We start from the raw sequence: 12,235 nt of genomic DNA, 5'->3' as shown, positions 1-12,235 counted from the left end.
TTGAGTTTCTAAGGAAATAACCTTAGCCTCAAATTAAACAACAACAGTTTTTTACCTTATCTGAATTCACAAGGTTGTACATGAATGTCAGGCCATCTCTTAGTCTTTCTTTATACATCTTGGCATTCTCGTATGAAAAGAATCTCAACTCTTCCAACTCATCAAGTTGTAACATTCTTTTCTCACTGTCTTGCTTAAGATTCAAATTTAATTGTCTCAAAGCCTAGTGAGCTTTATTCTCATATTCAAGTGGCAGATGACACGCCTTTCCAAATACTAACCAATAAGGAGTCATTTCTAATGGCGTCTTAAAAGCAGTTTGATAGGCCCATATAGCACCATCAGGCCTTCAAGACCAATCTTTTTTGTTAGGGCGCATTACCCTCTCAAGAATACCTTTGATCTCACGGTTTACTTATTCGACTTGCCCATTTAACTGTGGATGATAGGCAGTGGTAATTTGGAGTTTCACATCGTACTTGTCAAGCAACCACTTAAGCCATTTGTTTACGAAGTGAGATTCTTCATCGTTAATTATAGCTCATAGAGTCCCAAACCGTGTAAACACATGTTTATGTAGGAATCACATAACTACCTTAGCATCATTTGTTACATATTCCTCGGCTTCAACCCACATGGATACATAATCCACAGCTACCAAAATACACTTGTTCTCATAAGAAAAAGGAAACGGGCCTAGAAAATCAATGCCCCATACATCCAAAAATTCAACCTCCAAAATGTTTATCAAGGGCATCTCGTTCCTCCTTGATATGTTTCCCGTCCTTTGGCATCTACCTTAGTTTTTCACATATGCGTACGCATCATTAAATAATGTTGGCCAAAAGAATTCGGATTGTAAAATCTTTGCTACAGTACAGGAACCACCAAAGTGTCCCCCACTCAGAGATGAATGGCATTGATAAAGTATCTCATCAATTTCACTTCTAGCTACACACTTCCTGATTACGTTATCTGCATATTGTTTAAACAAAAACAAATCCTCCTAGAAATAATATCTACTATCATGACAGAATTTCTTCCTTTATTGGTATGTCATTTCTCGAGAAATTATTCCACATGCTAAATAATTTGAAAAATTAGCAAACCAAGGTGTTTCATTAATTCGACTTACCTCAAAGATATGCTCATCAGGAAAATTTTTATTAATTGGAACACGTGAAGGGGTTACCTCATTCTGTTCCAACCTTGATAGATGATTAGCTACTTGGTTTTCAACACCCTTTTTGTCTTGGATTTCAAGGTCAAATTCTTGGAGTAAACGTATTCATTGAATTAACCTCGATTTAGCATCTTTCTTCGTGAGTAAGTACTTAATGGCCGCATGATTAGTAAATATTGTAACTTTAGTACATACATAACTTGTCAAAAGCAAAAACTATAACAAAGAGTTCTTTTTCAATTACCGTGTAACTAAGTTGGGCTCCTGTCAAAGTTCTGCTTGCATAGTGGATAGGGTTTTGACCCATCATAGCTCCAGTAGTGAAGTCACTTGCATCACACATCAATTCAAAAGGAGAGTTCCAATCAAGTGTAACAATTATTGGGCTGAGATTAACCAATTTTTCAGTTCCTCAAATGCTTCTAAACATGTTTTGTTAAAATAAAAAACAATATCTTTTTCTAAAAGCATACACAAAGGTTTATAAATTTTTGAAAAATTTTTGATAAACCTTCGATAAAAACTGACATGGCCTAAGAAATCCGGACTCCTTTCACACTAACTGGTGGTGGTAAATTTTCAATTACGTCCACCTTCGCTTTATCAACTTCGATCCCAATTTTGGAAATTTTATGTCCTAAGACAATTCCCACCTTAACCATAAAATGACATTTCTCCCAGTTAAGGACAAGATTCGTCTCCTAACATCTTCTTAGTACCTTAGCCAAATTACTCAAACAAACATCATAAGTGTTACCAAAAATAAAAAAATCATCCATGAAAACTTCGACAAAATTTTACACCATATTAGTGAAACTTGCCATCATACATACTGAAATGTGACAGGTGCATTACATAAGCCGAAAGGCATTCGCCTAAGCAAATGTTTCGTATGGGCAAGTAAAAGTGGTTTTATGTTGGTCTTCCGGAGCTGCAACTATTTGGTTGTATCCCAAATATCCATCTAAAAAGTAGAAAAAATCATTACCCACCACTCGATCTAACATCTGATCCATGAAAGGCAATGAGAAATGATCCTTTTGAGTGGCTTTGTTCAACTTTTGGTAGTCAATACAAATTCTCCAACCCGTGACAGTTCTTGTCGGGATTAACTTGTTACGTTCGTTCTCGACAATCGTGATTCTACCTTTCTTTGGTACACATTGTACTGGACTTTCCCATGAACTATCTAAGATAGGGTAGATAATTCCCGCATCTAACCATTTGATCACTTCCTTCCGCCCTACCTCTTTCATGATAGGATTAAGTCTCCTTTCCCCATTGATTCTAGCTTGCTCACCTTCCTCTAAAATAATCTTGTGCATACAGAAAGAAGGGCTTATACCTTAAATATCAACTATAGTCCAACCAATTACCTTTTTAATTTTTTTTAAAACAACAATCAGTTACTCCTCTTAGTGTTCTATTAATTCTGCTGAAACAATAAAAGGCTAGGTAGAACAATTACCTAAATCAACATATTTCAAATGGTAAGGAAGTGCCTTTAGTTCAAGTTTAGGCAGTTCCTCGATTGATAACTTGGATTGTGTAAATCCCCGAACTTCCAGTTCTAGCGGTTCAAACTATGTTGGTTGAACATAACTTCTAGGATTGCCTTCCATCAAAGCCAAACCTTCATCCCTTTTTTCATCTCTTAATGATTCAAACCTTAAAGTGTTCTCTAATGGGTCTTTTTCAAAATTGCTATCCTATTCGATAGAATCCAAGGTTTCTAATTCCTCCATCACTGAACATCCCTCCATTGGATCAGGAAATTTCATCACCTTCAAAATGTTAAATGTTACCTGATCGTCTGAAACTCTCATTGTAAGTTCTTCTCATGGATAGAAAAGGTCTCCCAAGGATGATCGGTACTTCCTTATCTGCCTCAAAATCTAACACAAAGAAATAAACAAGAAAAATAAACTTACGAACTCTTACCAAAACATTTCCCTCGGGATATGCTAAAAATTGATCCGCTAGTTGAAGTGTCATAGTGTGGGTCTTGCTTCACCTATTCGCAATAGCTTGAAAATAGATTTGGGCATTAAGGCTCCTTGCGGTCTATTATGAAGCTTAGTAGTTAACTAACCCATTTGGTTCTCTAGATTCTTCAATGTTGCTGCTTGACTTTAGATTAAGGTGTTTTTTTTCTCCATGTATGCCTTCAACAAGTCCTTCAAACTGTTTAATGATTTTATTTGAGGTGGTTTTAAAGCTTGTTGATTGAATACTTGAGATTGGTTGGGTTTATATTGCATGTAAGTGTTTTTTGATCCATTTCATTGATTATTCCAAGAAAAATTCAGATGATTATGCCACAAAGGATTATAGAAGTTCGCCTGTGGTTCTTGTCCACTTCTATTTTGAGACTGATTCGTTACGTAACAGACAGACTCAGGGTTTGAAGGGTAATGCTCAAAAAAATGGTCATCCCCATAATATCGCAAGAAACAACATCATATTCACTTGGTGATTTAGCTGCAAAATTATTAGAACCATTAGTGGTAAATTGTTTTAACATTGAGGAAATAGAAGATACCTGACCTGAGAGTGATGTCAGTGCGTCCACTTCGTGCACTCCAGCTACTTGTCTTCCTGAAGTTGCTCGATTTGTTGGCTATTGATAGTTGTTGCTAGCGATCCTCTCAATGATCTCGTAAGTTTCATTATAAGATTTAAACAAAATCTCACCATTCGCAGAAGAATCTACCATCAATCTTATGTGTGCATTGAGACCGTTATAAAACGTCTCTAACTGGATACAATATGGAATCCCATGATGACGACACTTACGCTAATTCCTTGAATCTTTCCCACGCCTCGTATAAGGATTCGTCATCCAATTGTGAAAAAATGGTTATCTTGTTTTGCAACTTGGCTTTCTTACTCAATGGAAAATAGTTAACCAAAAATCTTTCTATTAATTCTTGTCAAGTACACATTGAACTTGGTGGCAACGAATTAAGCCATGCTTGTACTCGATCCCACAACGAGTATGGAAACAACTTCACCCTCAATGCGTGTTTAGTAACACTGGCTGTTTTAAATTAATCACTCACATCCATGAATAATCGAAGGTGAAAATGTGGATCTTCCATGGGCATACCACTGAATTGGCCCACCGTTTAGAGCATTTGAAACATCAGTGGTTTCAATTCGAATTGTAGTGCCTCAATATTCTACCTCCTAATTCTCGAATTTAATTCATTGAAAAGTGGCACAACGTATTGTCTTATGGCACGATCCATATCATCAGTAATAAGAATTGGATTGTGCACATGATCAGCTTTACTACCTTTTCCATCATTTTGATTTCTAAGGTCCATCTCGGCCTATCTTTGCGTTGATCTCTCACGTCTTCTTTTTTTAAAAGTTCACCCGATTTTAGGGTTTACAAGTAATAAATCGATGGTTCGATCTATGCTCATAAACACCTAAAAATAACTCACAAAAAATTTAAAGAATAAATTAGTAGATTTAAAAGTTAGATAAAATACCTAACTGGAAAAATAATTTCACAATGAATAATTAAGGAATAGTACCCTACATCGACGCCAAAAACTTATAATGCTCGGTTTGTGCAAGTGTACACTCTCATTAAAGTAATAAGTAAGTAAATGAGTTATCATCTCTACAGGGATTGTGTAAGTTAATTGATTAATTGTAAAATTATAAGTTAACAATTTGGTGAAAAAGCATAATAATTTGAGTGATGATATGATTAAACTAGATGAAAAATTAATCCCTAATGCAATTTTAATCTAAGTATGCAGATTATCTAAATGTATGAATGAATTTAGCAATAGAAACACAAATTCAACAATCAATAACATGAATAGGCTACGATAACTACATTAATGACCTTCATTCATTTTCATCATGTTTAACAGTCACTACAGAAAATTAAGCTTTTAGTGGCATTTTTAGTGGCTTTTGGACTGAAAACGCCACAAAGGTTATGTAACACCCCGAACCCGAGACCGTCGCCGGAGTCGAACACGAGGTGTTAACAGACTTCAAACAACTTATTTGACATTTCCCAGGCAAGCTGCCAATCTGTGTACTAGTCGCTTTAAAAATCATATCTTGAGTTCTGAAACTCAAAATCCAGTTCCGTAAATTTTCCCTGGAACTAGACTCATATATCTATATGGTTGAATTTTTGTAGAATTTTTAGTCGGGCCAATTAGTACAGTTTATTAGTTAAATTCTCCCCTATTACAGGGTACGACTACACTGACCTTCATGCATTACGATTTGGATAACTCCCTGCACAGAGCTTCAATACCGATGATGTTTGTTTCTATAGAAACTAGACTCATAGAGGAATCTATACATATATGGCATGACTCCTAATTATCTCTGGTTAATTTACAATGAATTTCCAAAGTCGGAACAGGGAATTCAGAAACCGTTCTGGCCCTGTCTCACGAGAACCTGAATATCTCTTAACATACTGTCCATATGATTGTTTCGTTACTTCTATATGAAAATAGACTCATCGAGCTTCGATTACATAATTTATTCACTATTTAATTCCATTCCTACTAATTTTTGTAATTTTTCAATCTCACGTCACTGCTGCTGCCAGCATCTGTTACTGAAGCAACTATGCCTATTTCGTGATTTCTCATTGATCTAACTAGTAATTCATCATACATATCACAAAATTTTAATCATGACTAGCCATACCAAAGGCTAATCATTGACAAACATCTCCCTACTACACTATTGCCATATCATGAATCTTAACACCAAAAATAATCAACCATGACATATGGCATAAAAAAAATCGAATTACCAAGACTTACGACCTAACATTATAAAACCAAATCCAACCGAACATTTATGCCATTTTCGCATGGCTAAAAGTTTACATACCAAAGTTCAAACACAACATAATAGCCTATACATGCCGAAATGTTCTCCTAAGCTGACTAAGAAGAAAGTACCAAAACTTGCTAGCTGCTGTGATGACTTCGATGACGGCCCGACCACGCGAAGGAAACGAATCCAAGAAGCCTAAAATAGGTGACAAGGAAAACACCGAGTGAGTATATAACTCAGTAAGTCATAAGCAATGCACTACCATCCATTAATAACATTATCACAAGATGAAACAAAATGGAACGAGGCTAGTTACTCCATCCACACCGAACCATACCATAGTTCCTTAGGCCTATCGGTTCCATCTCATACCAAGTCATGCATTCACATTCCATATACTAATTGATAGGATATTTGAGGCATTTTCATACATCATTTTATTTTCATTACAATCATACAACTAGACGACCTTTCACCTATTCCAGGATAAATCTTATATACGTGACTTCAAGTATAATTGTCACATAGGTTCAAAACTTACCAAGCTCAACTCCAAATATAAACGTAGCGCCTATTAGCCATGAACTCAAGGTACTTACCTTTTTCCGCTGTCCAAAATCGACTCGGTAATGTCGCATCCTTAATGTAAATAATTTATAGAAAGTATATATATATAGTGGGTTCGCACACATAGTGCTTAATAATCAACCACGCACACTTAGTGCCATGTACTTTAAACTCGCACACTTAGTGCCATGCATTTCAAGTTCGCACACATAGTGCCAATCTTACAACCGTGAACACTTATTGCCCGCACACTTAGTGCCGAAAACCAGCCACTCTATAGGCTTCACTTCCTTTTTACATTCGACAAATTTCATCTCTACATACATATACATTTGTATACATTTCATCTCATTAAACACAATTGTATAGGTATTACGATCATTTAAATCAATACCAAAGATATGCTTAATGACTTACCTTGTGTTAGGTAAAATAGTTCCAAGTCGGCTACTCGATGACCTTCGATTTTCCCTTGTTGGACGCCTCTCCTTTAGAGTCTTGAGCTTAAACAAATAAATTAACTCATTTAACCGCTTTGCTACATATATTGGTATCCACATTTTAATGATTTTATGACATACGAAACGACATGGTAAAATTTTCATCTTGCTACTTTATGTTCTTAGCTATTCGGCTAATAACCTCATGCAATTACCATACTATCAATAATCTAATCACACATGCATATGCATACTTGGACATTCGGTAATCACCTTTGCTAATTTTAAACTCAACATCACATAAGCTCCCAAGTGATGGCCGAATGCTTCATTTGTTACCCAACTAACCATTCAACAACCTCAACCTCATTACCACCCTTTTATGCCTAATTATCTAAGTCAAGATAAGATCATCAACATGCCTAACTATAGCCGAATGTGCAACATTAATCTATCATTTCTATCTCATTTAACACTTAACATTTACCACATATCGATTCACCAAACTCTCCATCTATTCATGCTCTCATATTCGGTCACCCATGCCCATACTAACCATATAACTAATTAATCCTAGGGTTAAACACAAGTGCAATATTGAAGCACCATGGCCGAACCTTCATGAAGTTGCTAAGACCCCTCATTTCTACTCCTCACACACTCTCACATCCAAACCTTTTTATTAAACACTCAAGCTCAATCATCTTCATGCCTCATCACCACAACATCAAAACACCAACCAAGAAAGACAACACCCATGGCCGAATATCATCTCCATCACATAGCAAGATTTAGACCATGGGCTAGGTAGAATTCAAACTAACAACTAAAACATGCATGCATTTCATGGAACATCATCAAACATACCTTAGCCTAGTTACATGCATGGCCGAATCTCTTCAACCTTTCTTCTTCCTTTCTCCTTCAAATTTTCGGCCAAGGTGTTAAAGGATGAACACCCTTTCTTTTTTTTTTCTTTTCTTTGTCTAGTTACGGCAAATGGAGGGGGGGGATGGATGAGACAACTTTGTTTTCATCACCCCTCCCTTTTCATTATTTAATTACTAACCCTTTATTTATTCTTTCTAACATAACACACTAAGCCAACATGTTCCCAACATGTTTCCACCCATAGCATGGCCGGCCACTAGCTCAAATTTTGGGTAATTTGACATGCAAACCCATCATTTTCATAACATGCATTAATATGCCACTTCACATTTGCCTAGCACATTTCTAATTTTCTCACATAAGTCCTATTTAATAAAATTCACTTACAATTAACAAAATTCAAACATGAAATTTTCACACATGCATATATACATATAATAAGCATCAAATATGATGGCTAATTATTATTATGACTCGGTTTTGTGGTCCCGAAACCACTTCCCGACTAGGGTCAATTTTGGGCTGTCACAACTCTCCCCCACTTAAGAAATTTTCGTCCCCGAAAATCTTACCGGTAAATAGGCTTGGGTATCGTTCTTTCATCGAGCTCTCGGTTTCCCAAGTAGCTTCCTCGATCCCGTGTTTGAGCCATAACACCTTTACTAACGGAACCCTTTTGTTTCGCAACTCCTTCACTTCACGAGCTAAGATACGCATCGGCTCTTCTTCATAACTCATATCGGCTTGAATTTCAACCTCCGACGGACTAATTATGTGCGAAGGATCAGATCTATAGCGTCGAAGCATCGAAACATGAAAGATGTCGTGAATCTTTCAAGTTCAGGGGGTAAAATCAATCGATACGCAACTGGACCGACTCGTTCGGATATTTCGTATGGCCCAATGAATCTCGGACTCAACTTGCCCTTTCGGCCAAATCTGAGTACCTTTTTCCAAGGCGAAACTTTAAGAAACACTTTATCTCCCACCTGATATTCAATGTCTTTTCGTTTCAAATCAGCATACGATTTCTGACGATCTGTGGCTGCCTTTAGACTTTCACGGATTACCTTTACTTTCTGTTCGGCATCTTTAATCAAATCGACTCCGAAAATTTTACTTTCACCGAGCTCGGTCCAAAACAATGGTGTATGGTATTTATGACCGTACAAAGCCTCGTAAGGTGCCATATTAATACTTGATTGAAAACTATTGTTGTAAGCGAATTCAATCAAAGGTAAATACCGTTCCCATGAACCACTAAACTCAAGGATGCAGCATCTCAGCATATCCTCGAGTATCTGAATTATCCGCTCGGATTGACCATCGGTTTGGGGATGAAAAGCGGTGCTAAAATGCAGCTTGGTACCCAAAGCTTCTTGCAATTTCTTCCAAAATCGTGAGGTGAATCTCGGATCTCTATCCGACACGATAGAAATAGGTACCCCGTGTAATCTCACAATCTGAGAAACATACAATTCGGCTAATTTATCCAATGAAAAATCCGTACGCACGGGGATAAAGTGAGCCGAATTAGTCAGTCTATCAACAACAACCCAAATCGTATCCTTCTTACTTGCTGACAATGGCAGTCCGGACACAAAGTCCATTGTGACTCGATCCCATTTCCATTCGGGTATTATGATCGGCTGAAGTAATCCTGGAGGCACTTGATGTTCTGCTTTCACTTGTTGACATATTAAACATCTCGAAACAAAGTCAGAGATGTCCCGTTTCATACCATGCCACCAAAACCGACGTTTCAAATCGTTGTACATTTTCGTACTCCCTGGGTGAATTGACATTCGGCTACAATGGGCTTCGTTCAGAATCATCGAAATGAGTTCCGAATTCCTTGGAACACACAAACGACTTCTGAATCTCAAACAATCGTCATCATCAATTTGAAATTCGGATTCCATATTCGGAACACATTCAACCCGTTTTGCAACCAATTCATCGTCGACTTTCTGAGCTTCACTAATTTGACGAATCAATAACGGTTTGGCCTTTAATTCAGCTACTAACACATTGTCGGGTAGAACAGACAAGTGCACATTCATCGCTCGTAAAGCAAACAGTGATTTCCGGCTTAAGGCGTCCGCAACCACATTAGCCTTTCCCGGGTGGTAATCAATGACAAGCTCGTAATCTTTCAACAACTCAAGCCAACGTCTTTGTCGCAGATTTAAGTCTCTTTGAGTCATCAAATATTTGAGACTTTTGTGATCCGAAAATACATGGCACTTTTCGCCAAACAAATAATGTCGCCATATTTTCAAAGCAAATACGATGGCAGCTAGTTCGAGATCATGGGTTGGATAATTTCTCTCGTGTGGCTTCAATTGTCTCGACGCATAGGCCACAACTCGACCTTCTTGCATCAATACGCAACCCAACCCGAGTAGGGATGCGTCACTATAAATGACAAACTCTTTGCCTGATTCGGGTTGCACTAAAATTGGAGCTTCAGTCAAATAATTTTTCAGTTGATCGAAACTTTTCTGACATTTCTCCGTCCATTCGAACTTAGCATCCTTTTGAAGTAGCTTCGTCATTGGTGTGGCTATCATCGAGAAACCTTTTACAAATCGTCGGTAATAACCGACGAGCCCCAGGAAGCTCCGAACTTCGGTAACATTTCTTGGAGGCTTCCAGTTAAGTATGGCTGAAATTTTGCTCGGGTCAACTCGAATACCCGATGCGGATACCACATGACCCAAGAAGCTAACCTCTCTTAACCAGAACTCACACTTACTGAACTTCGCATATAACTGCTTATCCCGCAAAATTTGCAACACTAAGCTCAGGTGTTCAGCATGTTCGGTCTCATCTCTTGAATAGACCAAGATATCGTCAATGAACACAACTACGAACCGGTCCAAATACTGTCTGAAGATCCGATTCATCAAATCCATAAATACCGCAGGGGCATTAGTGAGCCCGAACGGCATCACTAAGAACTCGTAGTGACCGTACCTCGTTCTGAAAGCAGTTTTGGGTACGTCCGAATCTCGAATCCGCAACTGATAATAACCCGATCTCAAATCTATCTTTGAAAACACTGAGGCTCCCTTTAGTTGATCAAACAAATCATCAATACGCGGTAATGGATATTTATTCTTTATCGTCACTTTATTCAGTTGACGATAGTCAATGCACAACCTCATGGTTCCGTCCTTCTTTTCACGAACAATACTGGTGCACCCCAAGGTGAGAAACTTGGTCGAGCGAAACCTCTATCCGTCAACTCTTGCAATTGAGCTTTCAATTCCTTCAACTCGGTTGGTGCCATACGATATGGAGCTATCGAAATTGGCGTAGTTCCAGGTACAAGCTCAATACCGAACTCTACCTCCCGAACAGGTGGTAAACCCGGTAATTCTTCAGGAAAAACATCCGGGTATTCACAAACCACCGGTACAGATTCGGGTTTCTCTTCTAATTCTTTGTCATCAAGTACATACGCAAGGTATGCTTCGCACCCTTTTCTTACATATTTCTGGGCCAACATTGTTGATATTACAGCTGGCAACCCCCTTAAGTCCGTAGACTCAACTCGGATTATCTCGTTATTTGCGCACCTCAAATCGATGGTTTTTCTTTTGCAGTTCACCACTGCATCATGTACGGTCAACCAATCCATACCAAGAATAACATCAAATTCGTCAAATGGCAAAAGCATCAAATCGGCCAGAAAACAGGATTCTCGGATTATTAGAGGGCATCTCTTACACACTTTATCAACAAGTACGTATTGACCCAAAGGGTTTGACACTCGAATTACGAACTCAGTAGACTCAACAGGTAGAGTCTTACTGGATGCTAAGGTTTCGCATACATATGAATGAGTAGAGCCAGGGTCAATCAATGCAATCACGTTAGTATCAAAGAGAGTGAAGGTACCAGTGATGACGTCAGGGGAGGATGCCTCCTCTCGTGCACGAATGGCATATGCTCTAGCAGGAGTACGGTTCTCGGCTCGAACAGCCGTATCAGAGGCCCCTCTCTGACTACCACCCCTACCTCCTAAAATTCTCGGTGGTCTACCTCTAGTTGTCACTCCACTAGGTCTTGCACCTTGAATCTTATTCTTCTCATCAAGCTCCGTGCAATCTCTAATGAAGTGGTCCTTCGAACCGCATCCGTAACAGGCCCTGTTAGTAGACTTACCCCAACATTCACCTAGGTGTCGTCTTCCGCATTGGGGACATTCAGGTTTCTCTTGACAATTATTGCCCACACTAGCTACCGAAGTAGCTCGGGTGTCCGTCGGTGGTCGTGCTCTAATGGAAATTCCCGCAGTCGTCCTCGACTTATTAGT

General features: G+C 38.4%; 1 non-coding gene across 1 annotated transcript; it reads left to right on the top strand.

Annotated features, from left to right (window-relative positions):
- Positions 1–3,957: 3,957 nt before the first annotated feature.
- Positions 3,958–4,061, top strand: LOC121215024 (small nucleolar RNA R71). Its single transcript, XR_005910760.1, has one exon. It is a non-coding gene; the product is annotated as a small nucleolar RNA R71 (small nucleolar RNA).
- The last annotated feature ends 8,174 nt before the right edge of the window (positions 4,062–12,235 follow it).

The sequence above is a fragment of the Gossypium hirsutum genome, chromosome D02, assembly GCF_007990345.1.
Source record: "Gossypium hirsutum isolate 1008001.06 chromosome D02, Gossypium_hirsutum_v2.1, whole genome shotgun sequence".
NCBI lineage: Eukaryota > Viridiplantae > Streptophyta > Magnoliopsida > Malvales > Malvaceae > Gossypium > Gossypium hirsutum.
The sequence above is the reverse complement of the archived record's forward strand: the minus strand, read 5'-3'. Positions and strand labels throughout refer to the sequence as shown.